Below are 24308 nucleotides of genomic sequence, written 5' to 3' on the forward strand. Positions count from 1 at the left end.
GAACTTTATTATGCAGTCTGACGCTTTTATGTCTTCCTCATCACAGGTTCGTACAAAGCTTATTTTCCACACACGAATAGATCATACATATTAGGGAGCAGTTTTTATTGCTTGCACCAATGACAACTTACTTGAGAGATCTTATTCAATCCATAGGTAGGTATGGTGGACTCTCATGGCAAAACTGGGTTGGAGGTTTGTGGATGCATAAGTAGTATCTCTACTTAGTGCGGGAGTTTTGGCTAATATGAGGTGGAAGCAATCGTCACATGCTAGGGGATCTCTAATCATATAACATTGTTCGGAGCCAAGCAAACACAATTCATTATGTTTTCTTCCTTGTCCAACATCTAATTCTAGGCATGCAATAGTTTAGTGAGTGTTCACAATCATAGATGGTGTCAAAGATGATATATTTATATGTGAACCTCTCCTTCCTTATCACTTCCTATTAATTTCAACAATGACCAAGGTCTACGTTTGTCTACCCTCAACAAGTTTCAATCATCATACTTTTTATATGTGAAGCCATCACTTCCCATAAGATCAGTACATGATCTTTCATGCTTTTGTTCTTTTCTAAATCTTTTGATCATGGCATGAGACAAAGCCCTTCAACTAATACACTCTTTATTATATGGCTCACGAGCTCGAGTACATCGGGGGTGACACAAAGCAAAACTCAAGCCTAAAACACTAAGACCTTTATTCTACTAGAGAAAGAGAAAACTGAAAAGGAACAAACTAAAACAAAAGTAAAGGAAAAAGATGTGACGGTGATACGATACCGGGGGAACTCCCCAAAGCTTAGCACAAGCCAAGGGGATTTCCCATACCCATTCTTAGTTGTCTTCCTTTGGAGGTGATGGTGGTGGAGTTGTTGCAGAGGTCTTGAGCTTGTTTAATTTCCACTTGAGCATAAAATTCTGCTCCCTCAAATCATCATTTTCCTCTTCAAGCTTCAACACCCTTTGGCATAATTCCTGCTTACTCTCCTGCAAGAAATGAGAAGGGATAAACAAAGTCTTAGGCTTCTTCCTTGAGTCAGGGAGGCTCAACTTCTTGAACTCCACATGCGTGTGTCCAGGTTGAGGTAGAGGAGCCTCCTCTTCATCGGAACTTGTTTGTTCCTTCCCCATAGGATCATAATCTTCTTCCTCATCAGTGGTCTAGCTATAGGGATCCAAGTCCCCATAGACCTTGGGGTCAGCAAGGTAATCTGCCACATGGCTCTCCCTCTCTGAATCTTGAGAAGACATCTTGCCCTAAATATGTGGCAGAAAACAGGCTCAAAACGAAAACAGAGGAAATCTACGTGATACGAGGGTCAGACCTTTCGGGAGAATATATAATGATTTTTTCCAGACCAGAAGGAGTACTCCGCACGAAAACAGAGTCCTGGAGGCGCACAAGGAGGCCACAAGCCGGCCAGGGGGTGGGCCCGCGCCTGGCAGGCTTGTCGCCTCCTCGTGCGCTTTCGAGACTACTTCCAATTTTTGTATTTTTTGAAATATTCCAAAACGGAGAAAAAATTCTACTGGAAAAATTTTGGAGTCTGTTTTCTTATAGAATCACATACCTCTTCGTTTTCATAGTCTGAAACAGGCTGATAAATATCCCTTAGGTATTCTTCCGGAGTTATGGTATTGATAATATTGCTTTCAACATTTATGGGAGTACCTGAGATATAATGCTTGATTCTCTTCCCATTTACAACTCTCGGACAATTACCTTCATGTTGTTGATCTTGATAGCACCGGAACGATATACTTCCTCAACAATATAGGGACCTTCCCATTTAGAGAGAAGCTTGCGTGCAAAGAATCTTAAACGAGAATTATATAGCAAGACATAATCACCTACATTGAACTCACGCTTTTGTATCCTCTTATCATGCCACCTTGATACGTCTCAAACGGATCTATAATTTTTGATGGTTTCACGTTGTTATCTTGTCAACTTTGGATGTTTTGTTTACCTTTTATATCTTTTTTGGGACTAACTTATTAATTCAGTGCCAAGTGCGAGTTCCTGTTTTTTCTATGTTTTTGACTCTTTTCAGTTCTGATTTTGGAACGGAGTCCAAATGGAATAAAATCCCCGAAATAAATTTTTCCAGAACGGAAGAAGATCGGGAGGCTTGAGGGCCAAGGCAGTGGGCCCACAGGGGGCCCACAAGACTTATTGCCGCGGCTAGGGGGGAGGCCACGGCAACCAAGCTTGTGGCCCACCTGGCGCTCCACTGCCCTAGGTATTTGGCCTATAAATTCCCTAAAAATCCACAAAAAAACAGGGCTTCCACGAAAACACTTTTCCGCTGCCACACACTTCCGTTTCCGCGAGATCTCATCTGGAGACCCTTCCCAGTGCCCTGCCGGAGGGGACTTTGGAGTTGGAGGGCTTCTACATCAACATCATCGCCTCTCCAATGACTCGTCAGTAGTCCACTTCAGACCTACGGGTCTGTAGTTAGTAGCTAGATGACTTCTTCTCTCTCTTGGATCTTCAATACAAAGTTCTCCATGATCTTCATGGAGTCTATCCGATGTAATCCTCTTTGGCGGTGTGTTTGTCGAGATCCGATGAATTGTGGATTTGTGATCAGATTATCTATGAATTATATTTGAGTCTTTGCTGATTTTTTATATGCATGATTTGATATCCTTGTAAGTCTCTCCGAGTCTTGGGTTTTGTTTGGCCAACTAGATCTATGATTCTTGCAATGGGAGAAGTGCTTGGTTTTTGGTTCATACCGTGTGGTGACCTTTCCCAGTGACAGAAGGGGCAGCAGGGCACGCATCGTGTTGTTGGCATCAAGGGTAACAAGATGGGATTTTATCGTAGATATGAGATTGTCCATCTACATCATGTCATCTTTCTTAGGGCGTTACTCTGGTCTCATGAACTTAATACACTAGATGCATGCTGGATAGCGGTCGACGTGTGGAGTAATAGTAGTAGATGCAGAAAGTATCGGTCTACTTGTTTTGGACGTGATGCCTATAGATATAATCATTGCCTTAGATAACATCACGACTTTGCGCGGTTCTATCAATTGCTCGACTGTAATTCGTTCACCCACCGTCTACTTGCTTTCATGAGAGAAGCCAGTAGTGAACACTACGGCCCCCGGGTCTATTTACAACTATCGTTTCCACTTTCACTTTTACTTTGCTCTGTTTACTCTTTGCTTTCAGTTTTCACTTTGCAAAAAATCTGTAAGGGATTGACAACCCCTTCATAGCGTTCGGTGCAAGCTCTTTGTGTTTGTGCAGGTACTTGTGACTTGACGAGATCTTCCATCGGTTTGATACCTTGGTTCTCAAAACTGAGGGAAATACTTGCCGCCGCTGTGCTACATCACCCTTTCCTCTTCAAGGGTACACCAACGCAAGGCTCCAAGGCCGCGGGGAAATCCTTTGCATATTTGCCAAGGAAGTCCCTAAAGGCGTAGCCGTAGCAGCAGGATTCCTGGTGCCGTACCAGGGAAGGTCTGTTGTAGCAGTAGCAGAAGGATTTCTGGCGCTGTTGCCGGGGAAGGTCTGTTGTCGTAGTAGCACAAGGATTTCTGGCACCGTTGCCGGGGAGGATCAAGTCAAGAATAGTCTCTCTTCAACGTGCTGATTTCTAGCGCAAGGAGGAGAGATCAAGGCATCTACCCAAGTAGGTGTCATAAACTCATCTCTTGCATTTACCTTTTTTGCCAGTTGCCTCTCGTTTTCCTCTCCCCCACTTCACATTTGCCGTTTTCATTTGCCTTTTAGACATTTTCCTTTCCCGTTTTCTTTTGCCTTTTTGCCGTTTTCCTTTGCCGCTTTCTTTTGCCCTTTGTCGTTTTCCTTCGCCGGTTTTCTTGCTTGCTTGTGTGCTTATTTGTTTGCAGAAGTCATCATGGCTGAAAACACCAAACTTTGCGACTTTGAGTACTAATAATAATGATTTTATTAGTACTCCGATTGCTCCCGCCACTAGTGTGGAATCGTATGAAATCAACCCAGCTTTGCTGAATCTTGTTATGACAGAGCAATTCTCTGGCCTTCCTAGTGAAGATGCCGCATCCCATATCAATACCTTCATTGAGCTTTGCGATATGCAAAAGCAAAGATATGTGGATAATGACGTGATTAAAATGAAGCTTTTTTCCTTTCTCGTTGCGAGATCGCGCAAAAACTTGGTTTTCTTCTTTGCCTAAAAATAGTATCGATTCTTGGGATAAGCGCAAAGATGCTTACATATCCAAGTATTTTCCGCCGGCTAAGATTATCTCCTTACGTAACGATATCATGAATTTCAAGCAACTTGATCATGAACACGTCGCACAATCTTGGGAGAGGATGAACTTAATGATTAGAAATTGTCCCACTCATGGCTTGAGTTTGTGGATGATTATACAAATCTTTTATGCTGGCTTAAATTTTGCTTCTCCCAATATCTTGGACTACACCTCAGGTGGAACATTCATGGAAATCACGTTAGGAGACGCTACAAAACTCCTAGACAATATCATGACCAACTACTCTCAGTGGCACACTGAAAGGTCACCTGCTAGCAAAAAGGTACACGCTATAGAAGAAATTAACTCGCTTAGTGCTAAGATGGACGAGTTGATGAATTTGGTTGCTAGTAGAAATGCTCCTTCAGATCCTAATGACATGGCACTATCTTCCTTGATTGAGAGTAGAAAAGCTAGTTTGGACGTTAATTTTGTTGGTAGGAATAATCTTGGCAACAACAAGGCTTTTAGAGGAAACTATGTTCCTAGGCCTTTTCCTAGTAACTCCTCTAACAATTATGGCAATTCCTACAACAACACCTATGGAAATCATAACAAATTACCCTCTGATTTAGAGAGTAATATCAATGAGTTCATCAACTCTCAAAAGATTTTCAATGCGTCCATAGAGGAAAAACTACTCAAAATTGACGATTTGGCTAAGAGCGTTGATAGGATGTCTTGTGATATTGATGCTTTGAAAGTTAGATGTGCTCCTCCCAAGGTCAACTTGGATGAAACTTTAAAATCTATGCGTGTCTCCATGAATGAGAGCAAAGAAAGAACTGCCCAAATTCGCGCTAGACATGAATGGTTTAAAAGGGTGCGTTCTAGTGATGCAAATCACGAGGATCTTAAAGTGCTTGGTGTGACTCCTCTTGAATCTTTGTTTCGCGTGTAAAACCTATTGATGAATGGGCTGGATATGAATCCACTTTGGTTGAAAAACGCCACAATGATTCGGAGCCCACCTATCTTGATGATAAAGGTGTGGAGAGTGGAGTAGAAGAAATCAAAATTTTGGGTAGTAATGAAACTCCCACTTTGGATTTCAAGGAATTCAATTATGATAGTTGCTCCTTGTTTGAATGCATTTCTTTTATGCAATCCATTGCAAACTCTCCACATGGTTATAGCCAAAGCAAAGCTTTTACCACACATATCGTAGATGCTATGATGAAATCTCTTGAAGAGAAGCTCGAATTAGAAGTCTCTATACCTAGAAAACTTCATGATGAGTGGGAACCTACTATCAAAATCAAAATCAAAAACTATGAATGCAATGCTTTGTATGACTTGGATGCTAGTGTTTCCGCGATTCCAAAGTCTTTATGTGACATTCTTGGTTTTCATGAGATTGAAGAGTGTTATCATAATTTGCATCTTGCGGATTCGACTGTCAAGAAACCCATGGGAAGGATCGATGATGTTCTTTTTGTTTCAAATAAGAACTATGTACCCGTGGATTTCATTGTACTTGACATAGATTGCAATCCTTCATGCCCCATTATTCTTGGTAGACCTTTCCTAAGGACTATTGGTGCTATCATCGATATGAAGGAAGAGAATATTAGATTTAAATTTCCCCTAAAGAAGGGCATGGAGCATTTTCCTAGAAAAAAATAAGATTTCCTTATGAATCTATGATGAGGGCTACTTATGGTTTGAGCACCAAGGATGACTATACGTGATTCCATCACCTTATGCCTAGCTAAGGGCGTTAAACAATAGCGCTTATTGGGAGGCAACCCAACGAATCTATCCTTTTTATTTCTGTTTTGTGTTTTCCACACTTCCATAATTCTGTTATGATTGTGTTTTTTGTGTTTCTTTTTGCGTTTGTGCCAAGCAAAACCGTTATGATTAGTCTTGGGGATGATCGTTTGGTCATGCTAGAAAGACAGAAACTTTCTGCTCACGAAAATAATTTTAGTTTTTATTCTGTAAGAGCTTTTGAGTTGATTCTTTTTGCTGCTGATTTCGACGCAAATTCTTCACACTGTCGTCATTTTTCAGAATTTTTGAGGTACCAGAAGTATACGAAGTCTACAGATTGCTACAGACTGGTCTGCTGTTAACAGATTCTGTTTTTGTTGAGTTGGTTGCTTATTTTGATGAAACTATGGATAGTATCAGGGGGTATTAGCCATGGAAGATTGAAAATACAGTAACCCAACATCAACATAAGTAGAATTTAAGTTTGCTACAGTACCTAAGGAAGTGGTGGTTTGCTCTCTTATACTAATGTTATCACGAGTTTCTATTTAAGTTTCGTGGAAGTTCTTATGGAAAAAAAGATAAAGAGTGGCAAGAGCTCAAGCTTGGGGATGCCCAAGGCACCCCAAGTTGATTCAAGGTTGCCGTAAAAGCCTAAGCTTGGGGATGCCCTGGGAAGGCATCCCTTCTTTCATCTTCAATTCATCGGTAACGTTACTTGGGGCTATATTTTTATTCACCACATGTTATGTGTTTTGCTTGGAGCGTCTTGTATCGTAGGAGTCTTTTATTTTTGTTGTGTCACAATCATCCTTGCTGCACGCCTAGAGAGAGATACATGCACTCACCATGATTTTGTCGTGCTTCACTTATATCTTTTGAGCTAGTTGATTTTGCTCTATGTGCTTCACTTATATCTTTTAGAGCACTGCGGTGTGTGCCTTGGTAGTTGATCTATGCTTTGATAGTAGTCTCAAAAGGGGTAGTTATCCAAAGGGATATGAAAGCTTCTACCTTCATGTGCATTGAATAGTTCGAGAAGTTTGATTCATCTTAGTTAGTTTTGAGTTGTGGTTATGGTAATATTGAAGTTATATTAGTAAGGTGTTGTGGATATAGAAATACTTGTGTTGAAGTTAGTGATTCCCGTAGCATGCACGTATGGTGAACCGCTATGTGGTGAAGTCTGAGTATGATTAGTCTTTTGATTGTCATACTTTGTGTGGCGGTCGTGATCGCGCGATGGTTTATACCTAGCAACCCTTCCCCTAGGAGTATGCGTTGAATGCTTTGTTTCGATTACTACTAAAACTTCTGCAACAAGTATATGAGTTCTTCATGACTAATGTTGAGTCCATGGTTTAGATGCACTTTCACCTTCCACCATCGCTATCTTCTTTAGTGCCGTGCAATTTTCGTCGGTGCACAAAACCCACCATTAGCCTCCCTCAAAACAGCCACCATATCTACCTATTATGGCTTTTTCAAATCCATTCCGAGATATATTGCCATGCAACTACCACCATGACATGTGCCACTACTTCTACATTGCCATTGCATGATCATAACATAGCTAGCATGATGTTCCCATTGATGTCTGTGCCATGCTAGATAATTGTCACGGTACACTACCGAAGGCATTCCATATAGAGTCATCATTGCTCTAAGTTTTGAGTTGTAAGTGTGATGATCATCATTGATGGAGCATTGTCCCATGTGAGGAAATAAAAGAGGCCAAAGATGCCCACCAAAAAAAAGAGGCCAAAGAGGCCACAAAAAAAATATGAGAGAAAGGAGAGAAGGGACAATGCTACCACCTTTCCACACTTGTTCATATTAAGCACCATGATCTTCATGATTGAGAGTCTCTCGTTTTGTCACCATCATATAGCTAGTGGTAAATTTTCATTATATAACTTGGCTTGTATATTCCAATGATAGGCTTCCTCAAAATTGCCTTAGGTCTTCGTGAGCAAGCAAGTTGGATGCACACCCACTAGTTTTCTTTAAGAGCTTTTACATACTCTTAGCTCTAATGCATCATTTGTATGGCAATCCCTACTCATTCACGTTGATATCTATTGATGAGCATCTCCATAGCTCATTGATATGCCTAGTCAATGTGACCATCTTCTCATTGTTTGTCTAGCAACCTCCACCGCACTCCACACCACTTATAGTGCTAAACCATGCTTCACGCTCATGTATTGCGTGAGAGTTGAAAACGTTTGAGAAAGTAAAGGTGTGAAAACAATTACTTGGCCAATACCGGGTTGTGCATGATTTAAATTCGTTGTGCAATGATGATAGAGCATAGCCAGACTATATGATTTTGTAGGGATAACTTTCTTTTGGCCTTTTTATTTTGAAAGTTCATGATTACCTTGCTAGTTTGCTTGAATTATTATTGTCTCCACGTCAATAGCAAACTATTGTTTTGAATCTAATGGATATGAACATTCACGTCACATAAGAGGAGCTACAAAGGACATATATGCTAGGTAGCATGAAAGCATCAAAAATTCATTCTTTATCACTTCCCTACTCCAGGACGAGCAGGAGTTAAGCTTGGGGATGCTTGATACGTCTCAAACGGATCTGTAATTTTTAATGGTTTCATGTTGTTATCTTTTCAACTTTGGATGTTTTGTTTACCTTTTATATCTTTTTTGGGACTAACTTATTAATTCAGTGCCAAGTGCCAGTTCCTGTTTTTTCTGTGTTTTTGACTCTTTTCAGATCTGATTTTGGAACGGAGTCCAAACGGAATAAAATCCCCGAAATAAATTTTTCCAGAACGGAAGAAGACCGGGAGGCTTGAGAGCCAAGGCAGTGGGCCCACAAGCCCTGTTGCGGCGGCCAGGGGGGAGGCCGCGGCAACCAAGCTTGTGCCCCCTCTGGCGTTCCCCTGCCCTAGGTCTTCGGCCTATAAATTCCCTAAAAATCCAAAAAAAAAATCAGGGCATCCACGAAAACACTTTTCCGCCGCCGCAAGCTTCCGTTTCCGCGAGATCTCATCTCGAGACCCTTCCCGGTGCCCTGCCGGAGGGGAATTTGGAGTTGGAGGGCTTCTATATCAACATCATCGCCTCTCCAATGACTCGTGAGTAGTCAACTTCAGACCTATGGGTCCGTAGTTAGTAGCTAGATGGCTTCTCTCTCTTGGATCTTCAATAAAAAGTTCTCCATGATCTTCATGGAGATCTATCCAATGTAATCCTCTTTGGCGGTGTGTTTGTCGAGATCCGATGAATTGTGGATTTGTGATCAGATTATCTATGAATTATATTTGAGTCTTTGCTGATTTCTTATATGCATGATTTGATATCCTTGTAAGTCTCTCCGAGTCTTGGGTTTTGTTTGGCCAACTAGATCTATGATTCTTGCAATGGGAGAAGTGCTTGGTTTTGGGTTCATACCGTGTGGTGACCTTTCACAGTGACAGAAGGGGAAACAAGGCACGCATCATGTTGTTGCCATCAAGGGTAACAAGATGGGCTTTTATCATAGATATGAGATTGTCCATCTACATCATGTCATATTGCTTAAGGCGTTACTCTGTTCTCATGAACTTAATACACTAGATGCATGCTGGATAGCGGTTTATGTATGGAGTAATAGTAGTAGATGCAGAAAGTATCGGTCTACTTGTTTTGGACGTGATGCCTATAGATATAATCATTGCCTCAGATAACGTCACGACTTTGCGCGGTTCTATGAATTGCTCGATAGTAATTCGTTCACCCACCGTCTACTTGCTTTCATGAGGGAAGCAACTAGTGAACACTACGGCCCCCGGGTCTATTCACAACTATCGTTTCCACTTTCACTTTTACTTTGCTCTAGTTACTCTTTGCTTTCATTTCTCACTTTGCAAACAATCTATAAGGGATTGACAACCCCTTCATAGCGTTGGGTGCAAGCTCTTTGTGTTTGTGCAGGTACTTGTGACTTGACGAGATCTTCCATTGGTTCGATACCTTGGTTCTCAAAACTGAGGGAAATACTTACCGCCGCTGTGCTACATCACCCTTTGCTCTTCAAGGGAACACCAACGCAAGGCTCCAAGGCCACGTGGAAATCCTTTGCATATTTGCCAAGGAAGTCCCTAAAGGCGTAGCCGTAGCTGCAGGATTCCAGGCACCGTACCAGGGAAGGTCTGTTGTCGCAGGAGCACACCTCTTAACCTTCTCTTTGAACAACTTGGCATTCTCCTATGCCTGAGTTCTCCATTCATCAAGCGAGCTAATATCAAACAACCTCTTCTCACCAGCAAGTTTGAAATCAAAGTTGATCTCTTTGATTGCCCGATAAGCTTTATGCTCTAGCTCAAGAGGTAAATGACATGCTTTACCGTACATCATTTTGTACGGAGACATGCCCATGGGATTCTTATAGGCAGTTCTATAAGCCCATAGTGCATCATCGAGCTTCTTAGACAAATTCTTTCTACACCTATGGACAGTCTTTTGCATAATCAGTTTAATCTCTCGATTGCTTAGCTCTACTTGACCACTGGACTGAGGGTGGTAGGGAGACACAATTCTATGGTTGACATCGTACTTAGCAAGCGTTTTACGGAAAGCACCATGAATGAAATGTGAACCACCGTCGGTCATTAGATATCTCGGGACTCCAAATCTAGGGAAAATAACTTCTTTAAGCATCTTGATAGAAGTGTTGTGATCAACACTACTAGTGGGGATAGCCTCTACCCACTTAGTGACGTAATCAACAACAACTAGGATATGAGTATACCTATTGGATTTTTGAAAAGGTCCCATATAATCAAAGCCCCAGACATCAAATGGTTCAATGACAAGTGAATAGTTCGTAGGCATTTCCTGATGTTTACTGATATTACCTATTCTTTGACATTCGTCACAAGATAAGACAAACTTACAGGCATCCTTGAAGAGAGTGGGCCAATAGAAACCTGATTGCAATACCTTGTGTGCAGTTCTATCTCCCGCATGGTGTCCTCCGTAGGCCTCGGAGTGACACTTCTATAGGATCTGTCCCTGTTCATGTTCAGGTACACAACGTCTAATAACACCATCTACTCCTTCCTTATAAAGGTGAGGATCATCCCAGAAGTAATGTCTCAAGTCAAAGAAGAATTTCTTCTTTTGCTAGTATGTGAAACTAGCTGGTATATATTTGGCAACGATATAGTTTGCATAATATGCATACCACGGTGTACTACGGGAAGCATTGATGACATTCAATTGCTCATCAGGAAAGCTATCATCAATAGGTTGTGGGTCATCAAGAACGTTCTCGAACCTAGACAAATTATCTGCTACGGGGTTATCAGCAACCTTCCTATCGACAACGTGCAAATCAAATTCTTGTAGCAAGAGAACCCATCTGATAAGTCTAGGTTTAGCGTCTTTCTTCTCCATGAGGTACTTAATAGCACCGTGATCAGTGTGAATAGTGACTGTGGAATCAACTATGTAAGACCTGAACTTTTCACATGCAAACACGACTGCTAAAAATTTCTTTTCTGTAGTAGCATAGTTTCTTTGGGCACCGTCTAGAGTTTTACTAGCATAGTGAATAATATTCAAATTCTTATCAACTCTTTGCCCTAGAACAGCACCAACAGCATAATCACTAGCGTCACACATGATTTCAAAAGGTAAGTTCCAATCAGGTGGTTGAACAATAGGTGCAGTTATCAAAACCTTCTTAAGTATTTCGAAGGCTTCCTCACAATCATCGTCAAAAACAAAAGGAATATCCTTTTTCCAGAGATTGTTAAGAGGCCTAGAAATTTTAGAGAAGTCTTCAATGAACATTCTATAGAAACCAGCATGACGAAGGAAACTTCTTATACCTTTGATATCTGTGGGGTATGTCATTTTCTCGATTGCATCAACCTTAGCCTTATCGACTTCAATACCTCTTTCAAAAAATTTATATTCTAAGACGATGCCTTCATTAACCATAAAGTGGCACTTCTCCCAATTCAAGACAACATTGGTGTCTTTACATCTCTGCAAGACTCGATCAAGGATGTTGAGGCAATCATCAAAAGAAGACCCGTAAATGGAGAAGTCATCCATGAAAACCTCAACAATCTTTTCACAAAAGTCAGAGAATATAGCCATCATACATCTTTGAAAGGTAGCAGGTGCATTACATAAGGCAAAAGGCATACGTCTATAAGCAAAGGTACCGAAAGGGCAGGTGAAAGTGGTTTTCTCCTGATCAGATTGTGCAACTGGTATTTGGGAGAAACCAGAATAACCGTCTAGAAAGCAGAACTGTGTGTGTTTAGATAGTCTTTCTAGCATTTGGTCGATAAAAGGCAAAGGGTAATGATCTTTCCTAGTGGCTTTATTCAATTTCCTAAAATCAATCACCATCCTATAGCCAGTAATAATACTCTGTGGGATCAATTCATCCTTGTCATTAGGGACAATGGTAATGCCTCCCTTCTTAGGAACGCAATGCACCGGACTCACCCAATCACTATGAGCAACGGGATAGATAATACCTGCTTCCAGGAGCTTTAGTATTTCTTTTCTTACTACCTATTTCATCTTCAGATTTAATCTCCTTTGATGATCAGCAACTGGTTTGGAATCAGGATCAGTCTTAATCTTGTGTTGGCATAGAGTGGGACTAATGCCCTTAAGATCATCAAGAGTATATCCAATAGCAGCATGGTGCTTCCTTAGAGTTTTTAGTAACTTATTTTCTTCATGCTCTGAGAGGCTAGCACTAATAATGACAGGATATATCTCTTTTTCATCCAGATAAGCATATTTAAGAGTATTAGGCAACAGTTTAAGCTCGAACACAGGATCACCCTTTGGTTGGGGCGGATCCCCAAGCAGTTCAACATGCAGATTATTCTTAAGGATAGGATATTGTTCTAAGACAAGTCTGTCTATCTCATCCCTTTCATCCATATGCATATCATTATCATGATTAAGCGAGTATTGCTCTAAGGTATCAGCAGGAGGCACAACAATTGAACTCATGTGACACACCTTCAAAGCCAATAGTGACAGTTTTCTTTTCACAGTCAATATGAGCATTGACAGTATTGAGAAAAGGTATGCCAAATATGATGGGACAAAAGCTATCTTGAGCAGTAGCAAGAATGAGGAAATCAGTAGGATACTTCGTTTTACCACACAAGACTTCAACATCCCTAACAATTCCAACAGGGCAGATAGTATCTCTATTGGCAAGCTGAATAGTGACATCAATAGGCTCTATCTCAATAGGTGCAATCTCGTCCTTGATTTCATCATATAAGGATTGAGGTATTGCACTAACACTAGCACCCACGTCACATAAACCATGATAACAATGATCTCCTATCTTAACAGAAACACCAGGCGTGCCAACAATAGGCCTATGTTTGTCTCTAGCATGATTTTAGCAATTGTAGCAGCATCTTCACAGAAGTGAATATTATGTCCCTCAACATCGTCGGATAGAAGATCTTTGATGATTGCAATGCTAGGTTCAACTCTAATTTCCTTAGGGGGTGTAGGTTTTCTAATGTAGCCTCCACGTATCACAGTTGAATCTTTAGAATGATCCTTTATCCTAACAGGGAAAGGTGGTTTCTCAATGTAACTACTGGGAACAACAGGATCATTGTAGGCAATGACTTTCTCTTCAACTGGATTGGGTTTAACTACATTGACTTCTAAAGGAGGATGATATTTAAACCACTTATCTTTGGGGAGATCAATATGAGCAGCAAATGATTCACACAATGAAGCTACTATCTCAGAGTCAAGTCCATACTTAGCGCTAAAGTCACAAAAAGTATTTGTTTCAACAAAGGATTTAACACAGTCAAACTTGAAATTCATACGTGACTCCTTACCTTATTCAAGCTTCCAATCTGCAGAGTTGCGTTTAATTCTCTCCAATAAATTCCATCTGAAGTCAATATCTCTCTTCTTAAAAGAACCGGTACAAGAAGTGTCAAGCATGGTGCTTTCATCATGAGAAAGCCGAGCATAGAAGTTCTGAATGATAATTTCTCTCTAGAGCTCATGGTTGGGGCATGAATATAACATTGATTTAAGCCTCCCCCAAGCTTGAGCGATGCTTTCTCTGTCACGAGGCCAAAAATTATAAATATAATTTTGATCATGATGTACTAAATGCATAGGATAAAACTTTTGATGAAATTCCAATTTCAACTGATTGTAGTCCCATGATCCAGTATCATCACATAGCCTATACCATGTCAACACCTTATCCTTCAAAGATAAAGGCAAGACCTTCTTCTTGACCTCATCCTCGGGCAAACCTGCAAGCTTAAATAAACCACAAACTTCATCTACATAGATTAGATGCAAGTCTGGATGTGATGTTCCATCTCCTGTAAAAGGATTAGCCAGCAGTTTCTCAAGCATACCCGAAGAAAATTCAAAGCAAATATTTTCAGTATGTGCAACAGGTTGAGGAGCAACTCTTTGTGCTTCCGTTCGAGGTGAAGATACCCTGAACAACCCCCTCAAAGGATTAGTTTCCATAGTGACAAATGACAATAAATTTCAGCACACTACATGAATGTTTCCTTACCAAGTTCCACTTACCAAGGCGATTCACTCCCCGGCAACGGCAACAGAAAAGAGTCTTGATGACCCAGAAGTATAGGGGATCAATCGTAGTCCTTTCGATAAGTAAGAGTGTCGAACCCAACGAGGAGAAGAAGGATCTGACAAGTGGTTTTCAGCAAGGTAATATTTGCAAGCACTGAAATTATCGGTAACAAGTGATTGCGTGGTGAGATGATTCGTAGCAAGCAACAAGTAACAAAAGTAGAAATAGTGCAGCAAAGTGGCCCAATCCCTTTTGTAGCAAGGGACAAGCCTGGACAAAGTCTTATAGGAGGAAAAACGCTCCCGATGACACACGGGAATTTCTGTCATGCTAGTTTTCATCATGTTCATATGATTCGCGTTCGTTACTTTGATAGTTTGATATGTGGGTGGACCGGCGCTTGGGTACTGCCCTTACTTGGACAAGCATCCCACTTATGATTAACCCCTCTCGCAAGCATCCGCAACTACGAAAGAATAATTAAGACAAAGTCTAACCATAGCATTAAACTAGTGGATCCAAATCAGCCCCTTACGAAGCAACGCATAAACTAGGGTTTAACCTTCTTTCACTCTAGCAACCCATCATCTACTTACTACTTCCTAATGCCTTCCTCTAGGCCCAAATAATGGTGAAGTGTTATGTAGTCGACGTTCACATCACACCACTAGAGGTAAAACAACATACAACATATCAAATTACCGAACGAATACCAAATTCTCATGACTACTATTAGCATGACTTATCCCATGTCCTCATGAACAAAAGTAACTACTCACAAAGCATAATCATATTCATGATCAGACAGGTAATGAGTAACCTCAAGGATTTGAACGTAAACTCTTCCACCAAGTAATCCAACTAGCATCAACTACAAAGAGTAATTAACACTACTAGCAACCTTACAAGTACCAATCGGAGTCGCGAGATGGAGACTGGTTACAAGTGATGAACTAGGGTTTGGAGATGAGATGGTGCTGATGAAGATGTTGATGGTGATGAGTCCCCTCCGATGAGAGGAGTGTTGGTGATGACGATGGTGACGATTTCCCCCTCCAGGAGGGAAGTTTCCCCAGCAGGATCGTCCTGCCGGAGCTCTAGATTGGTTCTGCTCAAGTTCCGCCTCGTGGCGGCGGCGGATCCTCCGAAAAGCCTCCTTCTGATTTTTTTTTCCAGACGAAACCCTTCTTGTAGCAAACGGTGGGGAGCCATAGGGCTAGCTGGGTGCCCACAAGCCCCCTAGGCGCGGCCAGGGGGCTGGCCGTGCCTACCAGGCTTGTGGCCACCTACTGGCGTCCCTCTGGCACTTCTTCAGCCATTATTTTTTATAAATCGAGAAAAAAATCACCGTTGATTTTCACGGCGTTTGGAGTTGCGCAGAATAGGTTTCTCAAACTTGCTCCACTTTCAGGCCAGAATTCCAGCTGCCGGCATTCTCCCTCTTCATGTAAACCTTGCAAAATAAGAGAGAAAAGGCATAGGTATTGTACCGTGAAGTCAAATAACAGCCCAAAAAGCGATAAATATCAACATGCAAACATGATGCAAAATGGACGTATCATGGGGTGAGAGGAGGGACACTGTGGGGAGGCTGGAACTGGCCGTGGGAGCTCGCCACCACCTCGGTTGCTCCCTGTAGCGCGCCGAGAGCGCAGCTTTGGCATGCCACGGCATGCTGGCACGCTCTTGGGCGCCTTGGGCGCGTCCTGGGCCCTTGCTTGGAGATGCCTAGCCGTTTGAATACTGTGGGAGCACCTGCAAGTCAAAGTACGGGTGGTAAACAGATGCTGTCAGCCTTGGGCTGAAGCTTAGATTGGGTTTTTTGGCTTTTCTACTAAGAACCACAGAAGGGCCACTCGCTTGGAGTTGGGCATTCATGCTGGCCACCTAATCTACGAGTTTGAGAGAAAGGGAATGGTTGTAGCTGGGGTTAAGTGGGCTTTTTCCATACTGTCAGAAGGTGCTCGACAATGGTTTGGGGTGGTTACACTCCACCACTGGCTATGAAACTTAACATGACTAGGTTTTGTGCAAAAACATGAGGCTACACCAAGTATGGGCTCCATTGGACAAGTTTAGCAATGTAAACTTGAAATTACTCCTAAATGGCCAAATCCATCCCTTCCAAAGGGAGTATGGGAAAATGAAGTCCCACAAATCACATTTTTGACACAGGCTCCTCATTTGAGGTATTAGGCACTCATGCAAAGTTTCAGCTCCATTGGATAAACTTTGCTATGTAGAATTTCTCTAACTTCATACTGGACAAAAAGGGTTTTGGAATTATTTGGTGTCCCTAACCACCTTGGATCAAGGTGAAACTTTATACGGGCACCAAATATGGCTTAGGGAGGTCACTAGAATTTTCTAGGAGTTTATTGGGAATATTTACTTCGAAAATATTTCAAAAGGTCAAAACAGACACAATAGGTTTTCAAGGGTTTACTCAATTATTTAGAATATAAATGGTGTTGAAAATCTTATATATGGAAAATATATATCTTGTGAGTATCTCCAAATTTTCTCAGATTTTTCTAAGGCAGAAAAGTATTATTCCATATAGGAATATCATTTCTCACCTCAGAAATGGACATGCAAAGAAAATAGGAAAATAATTTATAAAATAATTATTTTATGGTTTTGGTAAGCTAGAATAGTTTTAGAACCAAATCACCAACTTTGGGTAAGAGCACTCCCTTGCCATCAAGGACTTGTAGTGCAACCCAAAGTAGGGTTTGAAATAATCAAAAATAAGAAAAAGGATTTTGAAAATATGGTTTTGCTAATACACAATGAAGCATACAAGCATACAATGACAACCATGGCACTAACATCACTGATTTTGGAAAAGTTTTAATAAACTTAGATTTTTGAATTACAGTAAAAGTGAAGTGAAAACAGGGTGTGATAGACCTATCCCCCTTACAAGAATCTCGTCCCCGACATTCCTAAGCTAGGTGCTAAAAAGGTACGGAAATTCAGATCGGAGATAGTCTTCATGCTCCCATGTTGCTTCTGCTTCGGTGTGGTTGCTCCACTGAACCTTGAAATAATTCATCGTGTAGCTTCTAGTGCAGCGCTCTGCTTCATCCAAGATGGGGATCGGCCTCTCATGATAAGTGAGATCTGGCTGGAGGTCGATGATCTAATGGTAAATGTCCTTATAAAGACCTGGACTATTTGGCGCTTGTAGACACTTCCGGATTTGCGACACGTGGAAAACGTTGTGCACACCCGAAGGTTCCGGTGGTAGCTCCAGCTGGAAGCAACTTCTCCACGCCTTGTCGTGATCTTAAAAGGTCCAATGAACCTTGGAGAAAGTTTCCCCTTGACGTGGAAATGCTTGGTTCCTTTCAGAGGCATGACGCGGAGGTACACCTGGTCTCCGGGAACGAACTCCACTTCTCTACGGTGAGAATCTGCATAGCTCTTTTGTCGCGACATGGCTACGTTCAAGTTTTCGCGGACAAGCTGCACCTTATCTTCTGCCTCTTCCAGAACTTCCAGCCCAAAAATCAATCCTTCGCCGGTTTCGGACCAGTTTAGCGGGGTGCGGCACTTCCGTCGGTACAACACTTCAAATGGGGCCATTTAGAGACTGGACAGGTAGTTGATGTTGTATGAGAACTCAGCGAATGACAGACAATCTTGCCATTTCGCTCCATGTCCCAAGACACATGTGCGGAGCATATCTTCGAGTATCTGGTTTACTCTCTCCGCCTGTCCGCCCGTCTGCGGGTGGAAAGCGGTGCTGAAAGATTGCTTGGTTCCGAGGGCTTCTTGGAACTTCTTCCACAATCTTGAGGTGAACTGAGTGCCTCGATCAGATATGATCTCTTTGGGGACTCCATGAAGGCTCATAATACACAGAATGTAGAGTCTAGCCAGCTTGTCTCCCCCATAGGTGGTACTGACCGGGATGAAGTGAGACACTTTGGTCAGATGGTCGACGATGACCCATATAGAGTCATGGCCTCTGCTGGACCTGGGTAAGCCGGTGACGAAGTCCATGCCGACCCGGTCCCATTTCCATTTGGGCACCTCGAGAGGTTGTAGCAGTCCAGCAGGTCGTTGGTGTTCAACCTTGACCCTTTTGCAGGCGTCACACTTGGCGACGTAAGACGCTATATCCCTCTTCATTCCGTGCCACCAAAATCTTTCTCGGAGGTCTCGATACATCTTGGTGCCTCTTGGGTGAATGGAGTAGGGTGTGTCAAGGGCTTCCTGTAGGATCAAATCCTTGAGTCCTGCCTTGTTGGGTACGCATAAAAGTTTCTGAAACCACACTACTCCTTGCTCATCCACCAAGAATTCTGGGGCTTGCCTTCTTGTATCTTCTTCTTGATGCCTTCAATGCTCTTGTGCCCCTTTTGGGCCTCCTTGATGTCATATGCCACTGTTCGTTTGACTTTGAGGTTAGCCAAAAATCCTGGTTCAACTAGCTCCAACCCAAATCTTTCCATTTCTTCATACAAGGCAGGTAGCTTTTCCTTGAGCATAATATTCAAGGTGCTGGCCTTCCTGCTTAAGGCATCGGCCACCACATTGGCCTTACCGGGGTGGTATTGAATGCTGAGGTCGTAGTCTTTGATTAACTCCAACCATCTTCCCTACCTCATATTCAATTCCCTTTGAGTAAAGATATACGTCAGACTCTTGCAGTCAGTGTATATTTCACATCGCTTCCCCACAAGGTAATGTTGCCATGTCTTCAGGACATGCACTACTGCTGCCAACTCAAGATCATGGGTGGCATAGTTCTCCCCGTGCGGGCGCACTTGCCGTGACAAATATGCCACGACCCTTCCGTCTTGCATTAGGAGTCCATCAAGCCCGGTTCTGGAGGCATCACAATATATCACAAACTCCTTGCCGATATTTGGAGTAGCCAATATTGGGGCGGTAGTCAATCTCTTCTTCAACTCCTGGAAGTTTGCTTCCCACTCCAGCGTCCATTCGAAGTTCTTGCCTTTCTTCAAGAGATGTATCATGGGTCAAGCAATGTGGGGGAATCCTTCTATGAACTTGCGGTAATATCCCGCAAGTCCGAGGAAGCTCCTGACTTCCTTCACATCGATTGGCGACTCCCAGCTGGTTACCGTAGTAATCTTGGAAGGATCCACCGCCGATCCGTTTGCCATCATGGTATGACCCAAGAATCCAACTTCGTGCAACTAGAATTGGCATTTGCTGAATTTGGCATAAAGTTGGTGCTCTCGAAACTTCTCCAACACTAACCTCAAGTGTTGATCATGCTCTTCTTCGGACTTGGAGAAGATTAATATGTCATCGATAAACACGACGACCAACTTGTCCAGGTATTCCATGAAGACCTTGTTCATGAGGTACATGAAGTATGCTGGGGCATTCGTCAAAACAAATGACATGAAAGTGCACTCGTATAGACCGTTCCGGGTCATGAATGCAGTCTTCAGTATATCTTTAGGTCGGATTTTCAGTTGGTAATATCCAGATTGGAGATCGATCTTGGAAAATACCTTGGCTCCATTTAAGTGGTCAAACAAGTCTTCAATCTTGGGGAGTGGGTACTTGTTCTTGATCGTGAATTCATTGAGAGAACGGTAATCGATGCAGAGTCTGATAGTCCCATCCTTCTTAGACACGAACAGAACAGGTGATGCCCAAGGTGATGCACTCGGACGAGTGAATCCCTTCCTGAGTTGCTCATCGAACTCCTTCTTTAGCTCTGCTAGCTCTTCGGATCCCATCCTATAAGTCTTCTTATAGAAAGGCCTCAACCCGGGCATGACCTCAATGATGAACTCGTTGTCTCGGTCCGGAGGCATCCCTGGTAGCTCATCAGGAGAGACGTCCGGGTATTCACAGACTATCAACACTCGGTCCAACTCTTCTCTCGATATGCTATTAACCTGTGGGACTCGAGTGGATACAGGCTCATGGAAATACTTGACTTTGACCCCTTGGTCACTTGTCATGGTAATTGTCCTGTTGGCACAGTCCAAGATGCTCTGATGTTTGGCCAACCAATCTATTCCAAGGATTACTTCTAAGCCGTGCGACTGAAAGACAATGAGATCTGCTGAGAAGCTTATCCCATTAATATTGATCCCGACTCCTCTACATCCAAGGTTGGTCCTTAGCACTGCTCCCGGGGTATGTACTGCCATTTGCTTGTTAAGTAAGGTAGGCTTCAAACCACATTTTTCCGCAAACTTTTGAGTAACAAAACAATGCGAAGCACCACAATCAAACAATATTGTTGCTGGGGTTGAGTTGACGAGGAATGTACGGAGAATGCAGTTCGGGTCTTCCTGTGCTTCTTCTGCGGAGATGTGATTAATATGTCCCCTGCTGTGATACTGCTGGTTGCGGAGAGCCTGGTTCCTGCATGGCACTCCTTGACCTTGCCCCTGATTTGGCGCATTGGGGCGCGGTGCGTCGGGCTTCTTGTTGGGGTATTACGTGGAATAATGCCCAGCTTGTGCACATCCAAAACAGGTAATCTATCTTGGAGTGTTGGTGTTGACTCCACTGTTGTTCGATGGCTTGAATGCTGGCTTGGTGTTGACTTGTTGTTGAGGCTGGTAGTTCTGGCGGAATGTTGGTGCCTTGTACTGTTGTTGCTGATCACTGGGTCTTGCTGGAGCTGACTGCCATGGGCGTGGTTTTGGATTACTGGGTCCTCCACTACACATCAGCTTGCGCGTGTGGGTGTCGTACATTGCACGACGCTTATCCTCCAACATGAGGGCTGATACATCTCCAAAATTTCTATAATTTTTGATGATTTCATGCTATTATCTTGTCAAACTCTGGATGTTTTGCATGCCTTTTATATATTTTTTTGGACTAACTTATTAACTCAGTGTGAAGTGCCAGTCCCTGTTTTTTCCATGTTTTTGACCCCTTTCGGAGGAGATTTTGAAACAGAGTCCAAATGGAAGAAAAACCCCGAAAAGATTTTTTCCGTAACGGAAGAAGATCGGGAAGCTTGAGAGCCAAGGCAGGGGGCCCTAGGGGCCCCACAAGCCCCCACCCCGCGGCTAGGGGGGATGCCGCGGCCCACAGGCTTGTGCCCCCCCTGGGCGCCCTCTGCCCTAGGGGTTGCGCCTATATATTCCCTAAAAATCCCAAAAAATCATGAGATCATCGAAAGTACTTTTCCACCGCCGCAAGCTTCTCTCTCCGCAAGATCCCATCTCGGGCACTTCCTAGTGTCGTGCTGGAGGGGGGATTCGGACACAGAGGACTTCTTCATCAACACCATGACCTCTCAGATGATGCGTGAGTAGTTCACCATAGACCTACGGGTCCATAGCTAGTAACTAGATGGCTTCTTCTCTCTCTTGGATCTTCAATACAAAGTTCTCCATGATGTTCATGGAGATCTATCCAATGTAATCTTCTTTTGCGGTGTGTTTGTCGAGATCCGATGAATTGTGAATTTATGATCAGATTATCTATGAATCTTATTTGAGTTTCTTCTGATCTCTCTTATGCATGATTTCATATCCTTGTAATTCTCTTCGAGTTGTGGGTTTTGTTTGGCCAACTAGATCTATGATTCTTGCAATGGGAGAAGTGCTTGGTTTTGGGTTCATACCGTGTGGTCACCTCACCCAGTGACAGAAGGGGTAGAGAGGCACGCATCATGTTGTTTCCATCAAGGGTAAAAAGATGGGGTTTTCATCATTGGTTTGAGATTATCCCTGTACATCATGTCATCTTGCTAAAGGCGTTACTCTGTTCGTCATGAACTCAATACACTAGATGCATGATGGATAGCGGTCGATGTGTGGAGTAATAGTAGTGGATGCAGAAAGTATCGGTCTACTTGTCTCGGACGTGATACCTATATGTATGATCATTGCCTTAGATATCTTCATGACTTTGCGCGGTTCTGTCAATTGCTCGACAGTAATTTGTTCACCCACCGTGATATTTGCTATTTTGAGAGAAGCCTCTAGTGAACACTATGGCCCCTAGGTGTACTCCACACCATATTTTCAGCCTTACACTTTTACTTCTTTGCACCTTCCGCCTTCACATCTCACTTTGCAAACAATCTTGAAGGGATTGACAACCCCTTTGAACCGTTGGGTGCAAGCTCGTTTGTGTTTGCGCAGGTACTCTGGACTTGATGAGACCCTCCTTCTGGATCGATACCTTGGTTCTCAATATGAGGGAAATACGTACTGCTCCTGTGCTGCATCACCCTTTCCTCTTCAAGGGAAAAACCGACGCAAAACTAGAAGTGGCAAGAAGAATTCCTGGCATTGCTTGGGAAGGACTTTTATTGCCGTAGCAGAAGAATTTATGGCACCGTTACCGGGGAGGAAGATCAAGTCAAGAACTCATCCATGTAGGTGTCGCGAACTCATCCTTTGCATTTACTTTGTTTGCCAGTTGCCTCTCGTTTTCCTCTCCCTCACTTCACCAATTTGCCTTTTTCGTTTGCCTTTTTCCATTTGCCTTTTCATTCGCCTTTTCTCGCGTGCTCTTTGTTCGCTTGTGTACTTGCTTGCTTGCCGAAGTCACCATGAATGAAAACACCAAACTTTGTGATTTATCGAATACTAATAATAATGATTTTATTAATACTCCAATTGCTCCCGCCACTAGTGCGGAGTCATACGAAATCAATGCCGCTTTGCTGAATCTTGTTATGAAAGACGAATTCTCCGGCCTTCCTAGTGAAGATGCCGCATTCCATCTCAATACCTTCATTGAGCTTTGCGATATGCAAAAGAAGAAAGATGTGGATAATGACATGATTAAATTGAAGCTTTTTCCTTTCTCGTGGCGAGATCGCGCAAAAACTTGGTTTTCCTCTTTGCCCAAAAATAGTATCGATTCTTGGGATAAGTGCAAAGATGCTTATATATCCAAGTATTTTCCGCCGGCTAAGATCATCTCTCTCCGTAATGATATCATGAATTTCAAGCAACTTGATCATGAACATGTTGCACAATCTTAGGAGACAATGAAATTGATGATTAGAAATTGTCCAGATCATGGCTTGAGTCTTTGGATGATTATTCAAATCTTTACGCTGGCTTGAATTTCGCTTCTAGAAATATCTTGGACTCCTCCTGAGGTGGAACATTCATGGAAATCACGTTAGGAGAAGCCACAAAGCTCTTAGACAACATCATGACAAACTACTCTCTGTGGCACACTGAAAGGTCACCTACTAGTAAGAAGGTACACGCTATAGAAGAAACTAACTCGTTGAGTGCTAAGATGGACGAGTTAATGAATTTCGTGGCTAGTAGAAGTGCTCCTTTGGACCCTAATGATATACCCTTGTCTTCTTTGATTGAGAAAAAACTCTGGCAACAACAATGCCTTTAGAGGAAACTATGTTCCTAGGCCTTTTCCTAGTAACTCCTCTAGTAAGTTTGGAAACTCCTACAACAATACCCATGGAAATTACAATAGATTACCCTCTGATGTAGAGAGTAATATCAAAGAGTTCACCAACTCTCAAAAGATTTTCAATGCGTCCATAGAAGAAAGGCTACTCAAAATTGACGATTTGGCTAAGAGCGTTGATAGAATGTCTACTGATGTTGATGCTTTAAAAGTTAGATGTGCTCCTCCCAAAATCAACATGGATGAAACTTTAAAAGCTATGCGTGTTCCCATGATTGAGAGCCCAGAAAGAACCGCCCAAATTCGCGCTAGACATGAATGGCTTAAAAAGGCGTGTTTTCGTGATGAGAATCACGAATATCTTAAAGTGCTTGGT

Source organism: Hordeum vulgare, chromosome 6H (genome assembly GCF_904849725.1).
Source record: "Hordeum vulgare subsp. vulgare chromosome 6H, MorexV3_pseudomolecules_assembly, whole genome shotgun sequence".
NCBI classification, from domain to species: Eukaryota; Viridiplantae; Streptophyta; class Magnoliopsida; order Poales; family Poaceae; genus Hordeum; species Hordeum vulgare.